Source organism: Palaemon carinicauda, chromosome 25 (assembly GCF_036898095.1).
Source record: "Palaemon carinicauda isolate YSFRI2023 chromosome 25, ASM3689809v2, whole genome shotgun sequence".
Lineage (NCBI taxonomy): Eukaryota > Metazoa > Arthropoda > Malacostraca > Decapoda > Palaemonidae > Palaemon > Palaemon carinicauda.
The window spans coordinates 91,372,183-91,387,178 of record NC_090749.1 but is presented as its reverse complement, the minus strand read 5'-3'; the positions used below and the strand labels follow the sequence as shown (position 1 = coordinate 91,387,178).

Sequence of the window (14,996 nt, the reverse complement as noted above, 5' to 3'; positions counted from 1 at the left end):
CAAACTTCGCTCTCAAACACTACGTTCAAACTTCGCTCTCAAACACTACGTTCAAACCTCGCTCTCAACACTACGTTCAAACCTTGCTTTCAAACACTACATTCAAACCTCTCAAACACTACGTTCAAACCTCGCTCTCAAACACTACATTCAAACCCCTCTCTCAAAGACTAGGTTCAAACCTTGCTCTCAAACACTTTTTTCAAACATTAGGTTCAAATCTCTCTCAAACATTAGGTTCAAACCTCGTTTTTAAACACTACGTTCAAACTTCGCTCTCAAACACTACGTTCAAACCTTGTTTTTAAACACTACGTTCAAACTTCGCTCTCAAACTCCACGTTCAAACTTCGCTCTCAAACTCCACGTTCAAACCTCGTTTTTAAACACTACGTTCAAACCTTGCTCTCAAACACTACGTTCAAACTTCGCTCTCAACACTACGTTCAAACCTTGCTTTCAAACACTACGTTCAAACCTCTCTCAAACACTACGTTCAAACCTCTCTCAAACACTACGTTTAAACCTCGCTAACAACCAGGTTGAAATCTCTCAAACATTAGGTTCAAACCTCGCTATCAAACTACGTTCAAACCTCTCTCTCATACACTACGTTCAAACCTCGCTATCAAACAGGTTGAAATCTCTCAAACATTAGGTTCAAACCTCGCGATCAAACACTTCGTTCAAACCTTCCTCTCGAACACTATGTTCTAACCTCGCTCTCAAACACTACGTTCAAACCTCACTATCAAACATTAGGTTCAAATCTCGCTCTCAAGCATTAGGTTCAAACCTTGCTTTCAAACATTACGTTCAAGCCTCATTTTCAAACTGAATGCTCAAATTTCGCATTCAAACCTCTCCCTCAAACATTACGTTCAAACCTCACTTTCAGACTTTACATTCAATGCTCACTTTGAAAGATTGGTTTAACCTTGCTTTCGAACACCACGTTCAGACATCAATTTCAAACTTTGTTCTAACCTTGCTTTCAAACATGTTCAAACCTCGGGTTCAAATTATATTCAAACTGTATGTTCAAATTTGGCTTTCAAACATTATGTTCAAATTTCGCTTTCAATCATTACGTTTATACCTCGCTTTCAAACTTTGTTCAAACCTCGCTTTCGAACTTTACGTTCAAACGTCTTTTCCAAACTTTACATTCTAATCTCACTTTCAAACATTAGGTTCAAATCTCGCTCAAGTATTACCTTCAAACCTCGCTTGCAAACTTTATGTTCAAACCTCGCTTACTCACATTATGTTCAAACCCTGCTTGCTAACATGTTCAAACCTTGTTCTCAAACATTAGGTTCAAACCTTGCTCTCAAACATTAGGTTCAATCCTCGCTTTCAAACATTAGGTTCAAACCTCGCTCTCAAACTTTTAAGTTCAAGCCTTGCTTTCAAACTTTCAAGTTCAAGCCTTGCTTTCAAACTTTTAAGTTCAAGCCTTGCTTTCAAACTTAGATTCAAACTTCACTTTCAAATTGTATGTTCAAATCTTGCTTTCAAACATAACTTTCTAACCTTGCCTTCAAGCACTACATTCAAACCTCGCTTTAGAACTTTACATTCAAACCTCGCTTTCAAACATTGTTCTAACCTTGCTTTCAAACACTACATTCAAACCTCCATTTCAAACTTTATGTTCTCAGCTCTTTTTCAAACTTTATGTTCAAACCTTGCTTTTAAACATTACGTTCAAACTTTATGTTCAAACTTCTCTTTCAAACTATGTTCAAATTTCGCTCAAACTTTGTTCAAACCTCACTTTCAAACATTTGCCTTCAAACATTATGTTGTTTCGTGGACAACTGTTGGTGGATTCTGATCAACTGGTTTCCTTTCCTATTCCTGTCTTCCCTATGTCTTTTTAGTTTTCCACATCATAAAATATTTTTTGTCCTTTTTTTTAATATTGTATACACTATATCACCCTGAGAGAAGAGTAGTGCCACCAACACACTACACGTGGTTCACTGTAGGCATCCTTTTTAACCTTCTGCTATACAGTACCTCCATTCCCACTTCCTTTCTTACCAGATTATCCGTAGTACATTGTTTTGACTTATTTTTATTCTCCAGGGAACCAATTCAATGTTTATCAAGAGCAGAAAGGAAACAAGCCATGACACGACATGGAAGCTGCTGCCGATGGCCTCGGGTCACATAGAATCTTGGTCTAGTCTAACCTCCTAGAATTACTTCTCGAATGTCAACCGAACGTCAAACCATCTCCTGTCTGGATTCTTGCCAGTATCAGCATGTGAGTATCACTGGGTCTTATTTCTGTAACTGTACACATTCTCAAGCTCTGATTTCCTTCTCAAGTTAGGTGTAACATTTTATCTGCACATACTTGCATTCTCTAAAGATCATAGATATGTTCCTGAAAATCCAGCCACATAATGTGTTTCATGCAGATGGAACCAAAATCTTCTCTGGTTTAGAATCTCTTTTCTTTACTCAAAAGTGCAAGTGTTTTTGCAGCATATTTATTTACAATATGGCCATCAGTTAAGTTGATTAAAACCTGCTTGTACAGAATTTTTTTTTACTATTATGTACAGTAATAGAAGCCCTTTGAAATTATTTTGCTAAAAGCTCCATTTGTTCCTACGCAAATACAAACCCTCATCATTTATATGGGTTACACTTGCTATGACCAAAATAAAGGGAATCCTGTGGGTCTAGCAACATTGTATGGTTGTCCTCTGCTCCAACTTGCGCTGGGTAGGCGTGTAGGAGCCGGTGGCTCAATCTCCACTTCAGTCTTGGTTGCTGCATTAAACGGACCTCTGCTTGACCGGTGTCCACAATGTGCTTTTCCTTTTCAATTCTTGTGATCATGAGTGCTTCTCAAGTATGTACGGGAACCTGCTCTGCCCCTGAGGTCGTCCTTATGGTACCTTCACGAGTCAGTTTAAGGTAGATCCCTGTTGTTTGTGTCCTGCATGTCGAAGTAATCTTAACAGGAGAAATTCAGTAGCTTTCATAAGAGGAAAGCTAAAATAGATCGTTCCCTTCTGCTTCTTCCTCTAAAGAAAACAAGAAGCAGAAATCTTCTCTTAAGAGCCAATATTTTTCCCTGTCTGACCCTTCGTTATTGGATTTTCCAGGGACGCCAATAACAAAGGATGGCATCAGTTAAATAAAACAGGATTTGCAAAGGACTTGAAAAGCCTGTCTCACAAAGACATGTCTACGCAAAGGGAAGCAGTGCACGGATAGCTCTTCCTGCCACGTTTAGGTCGGAATTATGTAATGGATTTCTCTGTTACTCCTGATCAGTACTAAAACTCCAGAAATTCATCTTTTCATCATCAGGAATATTTTTCAACTGATAATTCAAATGGATTAACTGACTAAATCCAGTTCATCATCACTGATTTCAGTAATATATCAGCTGGAATCACTTTCTGATGTCATCAAATGCTGAGAAGTTTCATTCTTTGCACCTTGTCTTCACCACCAACAACATCTACGGATGACATTTGATCAAAAGGTGATACATTGTCTTACATTGACCTTCTCTTCCCATTTCCCATCATTTCATTAAAGCTTTCAAGGCATCTATGAATTTTAATGTTTGCATTCCTTCCTTGCATCTGAAGATTCAGCTGCTCAAAAATCTCAACTAAATAGGCAAGATGCATAATCCATTCCTAATCATTAAATAAGGCCAAAGATTCACTTGTCTTTGTCAAACATCAATTTGAGTTCATCTGTAAGATTAAATACTGTATTCACTCAGTTAAAGTTTCTTTTGACAACTATTTATTATTTGTGAAAAAAAAAAATCAGTTGATTGGCTGCATCTATGTTAATACATCACTGTTTGAAAAGTTGGGAGTTGAGAGCTGTTCCAATGACAAAATTCACAGTGTGAATAGTTTGATCGAAAACCTTCCTAGCATTGTTAGATGTGTCTTAAAGTCACTGGCTAACAATAGATCATACAATGAATGCCTTTTACTTTTGAAGCTTGCTTGCATCACACAAACTTGGAATCCCAATGTTGTCCCTAACATTACGGGTGCTCCATTTGTACACCATCCACAGATAAATCACTATACCACAAAAGATTTTATGATTTAAGAAAAAAGATGAAACATTTTATAAAATATTGCCATCACAGAAACCACAAGATTGAGACTTACAATTATTTTACAGGCAATCCTAACTTTAGAGTCGACAGGTAACTCCTGTTGTTATCTGTTCCTTCTGAGAAAGGAGGAAAAAGGCAAACACAGAATTACCGGTCTGGTAGTCTTTCGAGACTTTGACCTATTCCTGTGCATGGTTTCGTGGATCTAAAACCCAACCCCCTGGAAGGATTTTCAGTATGAGGTACAAGAGCTTATGCTCTTGTTACCAGCAAGTCTCCCAAGCACAGCTGGCTGGAATGTGGGAAGCTGCCCCTCATCTCCTTCCTGATGCTGCTGGGCATTCCATAGAGTCTTCGGTGACAACATCATTCAAGATTGCCTAACGGACCTATACTGCTCCTTGGTATAGATCTGCCCACACTCATAGCCCCATGACAGAGTTTTCCCAGATGCCAAGACCTTCCAACTTGGTCGCTAGTTCCAGTTTGGAATGTGCCTTTTCAAATCTATTCTTAGCATTGAAACAAGCACTTAAGATGCCACATCTTGCTCTTTAGGTTGTTGGCAAGAATTCTCTCCAACCAAGGACAGGCATTCGGTCACTTCTTTCTGTCCTTGGTTGTCTGGTGAGTCTCCTGTGGCAGGAAGAATTCTTCGATAGGATCTCATGCACCTGCCGCCTATGCTCTGTTCTTACATGAACCAGCTCCTGCACAACCAGCAGTAATAAAGGTCACTGGCCTTCTTTCCCCTTGCTGGCCATTTGACTTTTCTCTCTCTTCAGGAGAGTGGGAAGCAGTGATAGATAATTTGCAAGTAGTTTGGAGACATTTTCAATTAAAAGTTATGGTTTATGAGGGTTAAATGTCCATAACCAACTGACAGTCATACTTTTGGTTTTAAGAGGATATAACTTTATCCATCTGAATGAAAAATGAATAAAAGACCTATCCAAAGAGAAGGAAGAAGTTACCAAAGCACAGATTGTGGTCTCTGACAAGACATTGACTGATCCCTTTGCAGGGTTTTGTGGGAGGAGCAGTACTCTACCAATAGTCACGCTCCCGTGACCACGCTAGGGTTAAAAGAGATTGAACACAAGATATTGGCAGCCGCAATCGTCTCTCTCATGTCTCCAGACATATTCAAGACACTTTTGAGACTCTGTCACCACTGTTCATTGATTCAACAATGTCGGTACTGACAACAGGGATCTAATGTAAGACTCAGGCACTCCAACACTGATCTTGCGGCCAGAGTCTCTTCCCATAGAAGCCACTTCCATCATCTACTGAGCTTCCTCTTATTCAATCTTTGGTTGGATGCAGTCATATACTTTGCATCAACTTGGAGCTCGACATTCCCAAAGAGGCAGAAACAAGGGGTGGTACCCATCTACATTTGCAATTCCTGGGGACATCTCTTTAAATTTATGGTAGCGACTTGGAGTCGGTGTGCAATCTATACCTGGCCACAGCCTGCTAACCACTACAGTGTGATAAGTATTTTTCTTGGTAGTAGACTGTACAGTACTTGGTTCCCGTCTTCCTCTTGAACAGGAAGAAGATTGGTCAGTGAGCCTCAGACAAATTTCCCTTCAAAAGAGTTGATTGTGAAGACCTGCAGAACCATCTAGAGGACTTTAAGTGCATTCCTCTTCCTTGTGTTTCTTCGGGATTCACAAGACCATTGGTAAGGTGGCTGCTATGTCAGAATGGTAATTGCCTTCTGCCTATTTTGGCACTATGCTTTGATTTACACTAGATGCAGGCGAGCCTCACAACAGAGTTAACTTTTCTTGATAGATAAGTTTTGTATTGTGAAGTATCACCCCTATCCTTCCAGACAAGGTAGAGATGGATGAAATGTACGCAGCCCATTTCTTATAATAATCCCACATTCAGACACCATACCCTTATGGGTATAGGTTCTTACATGTCCACCTTGTAGGGAGGGACCTTGTCTGACAACCTGCGACATCTTCATGCTCAAGTAGTTAGGAGGTCGACAGTAGTCGTGAGTTTGCTCCAATGCAGGACCAAATTACCTGACATATCCCCAGTCAGTAATCAGCCAGCTCGGTTATTGGGACTTTGACCTCTTACAATTAATCTCCTATGAAAGATCTTCGGTTTGTATAGTTATGGAAAATACAAAACGATTGTAAGATTGTGATATTAGGTAAGGCTTTGAGGACATGATTCTACAGTAGATTTTGTGTGTAATGAGTTCTGTTTTGACTACTGACACAACCATGCTGGTGAAATTTATTCTTTTTTTTAACTGTAATTTATAAAAATCTCGTTGTAGTAAACCTAAAGTTCATGAATGAAATAGGCAGACCTAAGAGACCTTACAATTCATGGGGTTTAAGTAACAAAGCCTTAAAATGTGATTGTTTTGTCTTCAGAAGACTATGTCAAGTAAAAGTTCAAACATATATTTAATGATTTTTATGTTGAACAGGCTGACAAAAGTCTCTCTATAGAATATTTATGACAGTTGTGTCTGTTTTTAAAATGTTTTATTTTGATTGTTCATTACTTCTCTTTTAGGTTATTTCTTTCCTTGTTTCCTTTCCTCACTGGGCTACTTTCCCCTTGTTGGAACCCTTGCTCCTATAACATCTAGCTTTTCCAACTTGTATTGTAGCTTAGCTAGTAATAATAATAATAGCAATAATAATAATAATAATAATAATAATAATAAATTTGTGTTTTTGTGTAAACTTTTCAATATCACAAGAACTTTTACAGTGTTGTGAGGTCATTAATGTGAACAATAACTTTGTAATATATTAGAATAATTCTCATCTTGTATCTTTCAGGTACAAAACTTGCTCGTGTGTTACTCCGTCCTCATGTGGAAGGTTTCTGAGCACCTCAACAGGAAGAAACTCACCTTAGAGCTACTTCACCTGCAGAACTTGTTAGTTGAGAGAGATTATATCAGGGTCAAGGAATCGTAGATGAGGATTATAGATGAAATGGCAAAAACTACCTTTAGTAAACAGGATTAAACCCTGAAGATATATGTGCTATTAGACTGCAGAGAAGGTTGGAGGAGATTCACTCTGAAAAGGGTTCAGTTGGGCAAGTCTACTGTATACATTAGTTTCCCTGTGCTAATACAGACATTGTTGATAAAGACCGTAGTTTCCCCTAGGAAAAAAGGATAGTAAGACAATATTACAGTATATGCAAGAGTTCAATAAGCATAATTATTTACTTTTGCTTCAAAATACCTTTCTGTTTTTATCAAGTTTATCAAGCATTATGTCTCAATGAAGACTTTTCATGGTTCTTGTGTCATTAGTGTGTGTGTGCAGTTGATCAATGTAGTATGGTTGGGGTTTTGAAGAGTCAAGTCATAACTGGTTCTTAATACAGTAAATAAAGATTCTAAACACGAAGGTATACATTGCAGATATGTCTGTGAAAAGCTCTTGTAGGTTACTATCCTATTATTGTAGATCCTTTTTGAAAGTGAATCCTTTTGACTTTGTTTTCTAACACATGAATTGCATGGCCAGTTGTCTGTCAGGTGTTGAGGTTGGTTGAAAATTGAAGCTTGTCTTTGTCTAAGAAGTCAGACGGTTAGTTGAACATTGACTAATAATAGTATGTGCAAGAAGTTAGGAAAAGGAAAGACTTTTCTTTAAGCTTTGTGAAATTTTCCATCACTTACAAAGGAATCTTCAGAGATATTCTGTCATTGACACGACATAAGAATATCACACACAGGTACTGATTATCGCTCTTTCAAAAGTCAGGAGAAGACAACTCCATAATAGGAAATTAATATCTTTCTTTTAGTAAAGAACATTTCCTATATAGGACTCTTGAAGGACTAGACCATTTTCCCCAAGTGCAAGGGCAATACAGCATTACCCGTTCTAATATGTTATTGTTTGTGTGAAATATCCTGTTCACATTAATTATTTCCTGGCAGATCTCCCTACTCTTATGTTGTTCCACTGGATACCATTCACTAGACATATTATTGTTTAACTTGAGTTGTTGTTATTTCAATTCTCAGAGAATTTGGTCCAGCATTTGTTAATATCTGCAAAGAATGTCAATTAGATATCCACAAAAAATAATACACTACTTAATAGTTTGGTTATATTGGTACAGAACTTTCCTGCTTCTTTGTAGTACTACAAACATCATCTTCCCTAATTTGATTCAAACATTTGAGCTCATTTGATTATCTGTACAAAACTAGAGGCTGTTTCATGAGTCTTCCTCTTTGCTTATTCTTTAGGTCCACAAATTAATGTATCTTTTTCACTATTGGTGTCTGCAAACTACTTATCCAGGGGACCTGAAACTTCAGACTGATGCAATAAATTGTCTAATGAAAAATCTGTGTAAGGTTTGATTGCAAAGTATTCAACTTGCAACATTTTGAAACGGAAGTTACAAGACTCCACATTGTGTAAAGGATCTACATGTTAACATACAATTTAATTTATGATTCCTTTATAGGTTTACATATTTTACATTATGTTGAATGTACACATTGTCCAACTGAAGGATTGTGCGAGATATTACACACTTAATGCATCCAACACTAGCATGCACCGAAAGCTCCATCTTAGATTATCCTTTGCCTAAATACAGTACTTACACCCCATACCATAAGACAGGCTCTCATCCTGCGGTTTGTTTGAGGCCATAAAACCTTTCAAACACATTGCACACTTTGTGTATCACCCTTATTACTAATTTGTATTCATAAGACCCTTTTAGAAATATCAATCCTTATTAATGGTCTTTCATTTTTGGTTGTCAATAATCTTATGCGAATCAAAAGCCATTATTAATTTCATTTTCCTTCTTATCAAACTTTCACGTAAGCTGAACATAGAAATGGATGTGTCAGTCATATATTGAAGACTTCAGGTTAGCTTAAAAGTCAAATCTTTTCAATACCAACATCCAAGATTCGTTTGTAACATTTGAACATTCTGAGAATTATTGTCAATTTGTTTTTTTATTTCTTAAAGGTTTGCCAGATTGAATCCTGTTTTGCAAAGTGTTAGTGAACTAACATTGATAAGAGCATTGATTTTAAGGTTATGACGTAAATAAAACATTGTTTTTATATTCATTTACCTTTGTAGTGAATAAAATTGTTATTTTTACTGTGCCATGACAATATCATGAAACTGGTTTCCTTTGCAGGTAGAGAATTTGGGGTTTATATCTTTGGTTTTAACTTGTGAAATGAGATGATGTTCTGTGATGTTATATTTTCTTTGATTGTTAGGTTAGGGATAGAAATATAGACTCTGTAAGTTTAAAGACTGTATAACCTTATCTTTTGGGTCATTGGGAAGAATCTTTGTTGTCTTGGTGATTTGGTGCAAGAACTCTTCCAACTAGATTCATGAATAACATATCAGGAAAAATTGTAAAATAGAATTTCCTCTGTAGGAGAAGTGAATTTAGTTTTCAAGGATTTTCTCTTGAATATTACAGTTATAATTCAATTTTAAAACTTGTAGTTCAATGTATGCGAATATTGTGAAATAGAGACTGTTTTAAAACTGCTTGATTAAGTTAGTTTTAGGAATAGCAGAAGTTCCTTAGATTTTATAAGGGAGTTTAAAGTTCCTGGGAGTAGTTTTGATAACTTGATATTCAGTAGACTTAGGAGGGAACCATTTTGTCTGGTGTTATTTTGAAGGAAAGAAATTGTTTGTTATTTTGTGTTAACTGTTTCCTTCTCTGTTGAGCCATAAAACTTTCTTCTCTTTGATTTCCTATATATCTTTTTCATGAGGATTGCTGGAAAATTTATATTTATTGCCACCAACTTTTTTTTATTGATGAAAGTTCTCTTTTATTTTGTTCCTTCTCACTGATTGATATCGGCCTGTTCTGTTCTATGACATTTTTAAATCAACTTTGTTAATGAAATTTATTTATGTCTTGGGTCAACACATTTATGGAAAATTTCTGTTGTCTGCTCTTCCAATCACATTCTAGATGTGAACCTTTTGTATAGTTAAACTTTCAACCTGTTGGACGAATCTTTGTCATCATCTTCAGTGTAAATGTTTCTATATTTCTAATGTGGTTCGACTTGAAATGATAGCGCTTTTTTCTATGCTGTACTTTGTATCCGAGTTCCTTGTAGGTCTGTATTTATATCAGTCCTCTCTTTCTTTGGCAGCAAAAAGCATTTCTTTTAATTGTATTTTTAGTTGGAAAACTGTTCCAAGGCAGATCAGTTAATTACCGGACACTTTTATAGGCTGTTGAAAAGTTGAGGTCATTTGTAGTTTTGTTCTTCTGTTAATATTGTAGGGGATTCATTTTTCTCTGGGTCCAAGTGTCTTTTTCAATTGTTTCTTCAAAGAGTTTCATGAAAAATTGTCAAATGGCAAAATGAAGGTCTAAATAAACCATGGTTTTAACATTTAATCTTATTTTTGGGAAAGAATTTATGAACAATTGTATCTAGAGGAAGTTAGTCATGAGATTATACTGTATATTGAAAAACATGAACTAATTATTTGGTTGTCCTTTAGGAGTTTGCAAGGTGAGGAAAAAACTATACAATTGGTTCTTGTTTTCTGTTCGCATATTGCAATCTTAACTGGTTTTGACAAAACTGATGGATTTGTTGCAGTGAAGTGTAACTGCATTTGCCTTACATTGGTCTCCTGCATTTGCCTTACATTGGTCTCCTGCATTTGCCTTACATTGGTCTCCAATGCAAAGGGACAAAGTTGTGGTGTACAGTATGTTGGGATCGATTATAGTTTGTATTTTTTATTCAATATTTCATTTGATTCCTAAGGATGGGCGAGTGATGCTTTTTCTACATTGTATTTTGCCTCCTTTAAACTTTGTCTCTTTACACCTTGAACGATGGTTTTTCTCTCTGCCGTTTTCTGACAATATGAGGGTGTCACTTCTTGAGATGACTCTTGTCTTTTAGCCTTGAACGATGGTTTTTCTCTCTGCCGTTTTCTGACAATATGAGGGTGTCACTTCTTGAGATGACTCTTGTCTTTTAGCCTAAAGGAATGACCTGGTAGTTTAATGAATTCATTTGAATCTGTGCGAGTCCTTTGAGGTCCCTTATGGTGGTGCCTTCCTTTGTCAGACTTTTAGTTGTGTTCAATAATGGTTATAGATTTTGCATTGAGCCAAAGTGTAATCGTTATGGACTCAAATCTGTTGCTTTTAATGCATAAAATACTTTTATTTGTGGTTCCATTATGTGTTTAAGGCCAATTAATTCTTCCTTGTTTCATTGCAAAACAAAAGTGTTTGTTTAAACAATCTTTTGTCAACAGAGGATTTTAATTAAAGGGAATTTAAGGTTTCAGGTTTGAGTCCTTTGTTGTTTGACACTTGTGCATAACACCTGTTGTTTTGATGGTGACCAAGTGTTTAGGTTGCAAGGTCCTTCTGTTTTGTTATGATGACGCCATGTTCCTTTATTGCCTTCAGAAGTTTTCATTTTATAGAGTTTTCCATGATTTATACTCTGATTTCATTTGTGCTTTTTAAGAGATTCATCTATAGTTTGTTGGAGATTTAAAAGTACTACTTCTCTGTATTCTAATTGGTTTCTGTAAATCGTTTAATATTGAGTTATTCATAAATTTTATGCCATTTTAACTTCAGTATCTTTACCATTTCCTAAGAATTTTTATCTACTTCAGATTTTGAGAATTTGAAATTTTTACTTCTGCAAATTCATTACAAATTGCAACATCATCATAATAAGATGCAATTTGTTCATTGTTGTTTCCAGCTTCTCTGTAATGTGGTAGACTTTTCCAAGATTCTAAGTTCCAGTGAGATTTTCCAGACGTTTGATCGCAATACTGTACTACACACCGGTACATTGAAAACTTAATCGGGCAAAAATGATATAAGGATCTTGGTGTTTCTGTTGTCTTTTGTAGGTCCCAACTATTTGATTGTTGTATCATTTTTGATGAAGGTGGCTGCTCCCGTCAGTATTCGTACCCTTGGTATTCTAGTGTTTATAACTCATATTTCGGTTGTTACTTTCCTGGTTTCTCCTTTCAAAGCAATTATGGAAAGGATATGTTGCAAGACTTGCATGTGGGATCCCTTGCAGTGAGAATATTTTCCTTATTTGAGCTGGAATAGATTCAGTTGCTCTACCAAGAACACATTCTTTATCTAATGTGACGTTGCCTTCCTTCCTGCATTACTTTTAATAAGGAAGAAATAAGCTTCTCATAAACCTTTTTACCTGATTTGCACAACATGACCCTTTTTAGCATCATTTTCTGTTGCACTTTGGTCTTCTGTTGTCCTTTGGGATCTGATTTGTGTAACTTTTTTCTTCTGTTGGTTTTCTCTGGTCAAGTTATTGCTCCTTGGAACAAATTGGCCATAGAACAGCAGTTGTCAGTTTCTTACATATCTCCAGATATTTTTTAATATCTATTTATCTTTCTTTATTCTTTACTTTTTGTGGGTTGTGCTGCTTTCATTCTGGGTCTGGTCTCTTGGGCTTATAGCCATCTACTTTCCCAAGTAGCTCTAATAATGGCCAGATTAATCTGTTGTGACTCACCTTCTCTGCAACCTAATGAAGTAAAAAGTCACCGTCCTGTTTTACACCTTTCTTTCAGGGCAATGCAAATCAATGCTTTGTAGTGCAACCTCATGGTTTTTTTCCTTGATTTCAACTCTTATGTCAAGTGTACTCTAGGCCTTAACACTACCTTACTGACTAAATTCATCGCTGGAGAGACATTTGTCTTAATTCATCTTGTCATGCATCTGTCAATTTATGTAGCACCTGTTACTTTGTTCCACAAAATATCTGGATTCCAGTGTTTCATAGGTTATTTCATTGCTAATGGGTCTTCCACACCTCTCAGACTAACTGTCCAGGTTTAATATTGTCACATTTGTAATAAATTATATTTAATCGAATAGAGTTGGTTATGGAAGCCAAAATATTGACCACTTTCAAAATATACTAGTTGATAATGGTATTATATAATGAAGAAGGTAATATACCAGAAAAGTTAGGAATACAAGGTCATATATTGGTACTACCTTCATTAAGTTAATGTGGTTCTAAATCAATGTGAACTAAATAAGGAAGATGAACAGCATCATGGTAGCCTTGAATAAATAAATGTTCTTGATATAGTGTAGACAAAATTACAGTGAATTGAACATATTTACTTTTAAACATGAAAGGCATTGTATTGGGAAGGGAAACTCAATAATGAATTGATAATTATATATGATAGAAGAGGATACAATAAAAATTTACTTAAGTATACACAATTTTACTTAAAACCTAAATACATTACAAAAATTAAAGCCAAATAGCACCTCTTGGGTTGCATAGGGCAGGGAGTGCAGTGTGGCCGCCCACCTGAAAAGGAGGAGAAGGAAAGAAGAGGAAGAAGAGTTGGTGGGGAGGAGGTATGGGATCCCAAACACTAATTTTTCATTTCCCCCCCCCCCTTCTCTCTCTCCCCCTCATTCTGCCTACCTCCTTTCCTTGGTGACTTAAATTTCTCAGATTCATTCCCTCAGTGTCTCCCGCTCTTTCTCTCTCACCCAAGCTTCTGTTCCAACCAGTTTCATCCAGAAATTCAGTTCTGTAACCTTAAGTCTTGAATGTAACGACCCTTAGTATTGTTGCCTCGTAAGGCGGTTGAATTGGCCAGTTTGAATATGGTGTTTGAGAGGGTGACCCTTGAAGGATTCTTTTCAGTAAGTTTAAAGTGTCCATCTAAAAGGGCTTAGTCATGTTCCTCTTAAGTGAAAGTGGGTGAAATGAGTTTTGCTTTTGCAAGAACCATAAACCAGTTACTTATATAATTAAGAACCACTTATTTTGGTACAGAAGTTTCCTAATAAATATTCATCAGTTTTAACCTGTGATTTTCTTTCTGTAGTTTGATCAAAGTTCTAGAAATGATGGTGACAGAAACACAAGCACAAGATTTGATGTATATTTGTATGAGAAAATAAAACAGACTTTGAATGCAAAAGGAAATGTTTGAAATCCTTCTCGTTTCCCAAAGGAACACAAAAGCATCGTCTCCAAAACTTTGCAAGATTTTCTTTTGGATAAAAAGAGAAAATGAAAACCCAACCAAGGCCCTCCCTAAGTCCCACCTAGTAACGAATGATTGAAGCAGTTTCTGTTCTTGAACAAAAGGCGTCACTAGGTCCTTGAATGTTTTCATTTTCTCTTTTCATCTTTCTTTTTTTATCAATTTATTTTCATCAACAGATTCACATGAATGCATAAGTTTAAACTGATAATTTTACTACTTACATTCTGACCTTAAATCTCTCTGGTTGAACAATCTTATAATAAACTCTTTAATGAAATAAATTAAATTTTCAAAGTCAACTTTTTAGTCTCCAAATTTCTTTGGTTGCCAAAATGCCACAATATTTTCAGAAGAGATAAGATACACAAAGTTATTTCTTAAAATATCATTCAAAGTCAAATGCAAGTCAAAGTCACTTCAATAAAATGGCATCAAAAGACCTTAAGGCATTTCTTGCATTTGCAATAATTGCAAAAACATTTCTGTCTAATTTCCATTAAAAATTGCACGGAAACCATAAACACTAAATTGTGCAGACAAAGACACACAAGACTTCATGGGTCACACGCTTCCATCTCTTGAGCCAAGACAACTTTCCAAAGGGAACCACAGTCTGCAGTCGACCGAATCCTATGCCAACCTCTTACACTAGACTTGTAACAAATCCTGAATAGAAGAACCATGGTATCCCCAAGCGCTTGTCAGAGCTATGCAAGGAAAACACTGTTGGTTGAATATGGAGCACTGTAGGCTTGGAACTGTTAAATTAGCATCTTAAATGCCTTTTA

The 14,996-nt window shown here is 36.3% G+C and overlaps 1 long non-coding RNA gene across 1 annotated transcript in view; it reads left to right on the top strand.

Moving 5' to 3' along the window:
• The window catches only part of LOC137618699 (uncharacterized), a 375,124-nt gene extending 361,701 nt beyond the window's left edge, over positions 1-13,423 (top strand). Inside the window, exons 2-3 of the long non-coding RNA XR_011039801.1 lie at positions 2,095-2,275; positions 6,946-13,423. This is a non-coding gene — a long non-coding RNA (uncharacterized lncRNA). The remainder of the gene's footprint in view (positions 1-2,094; positions 2,276-6,945) is intronic.
• Positions 13,424-14,996: the final 1,573 nt, after the last annotated feature.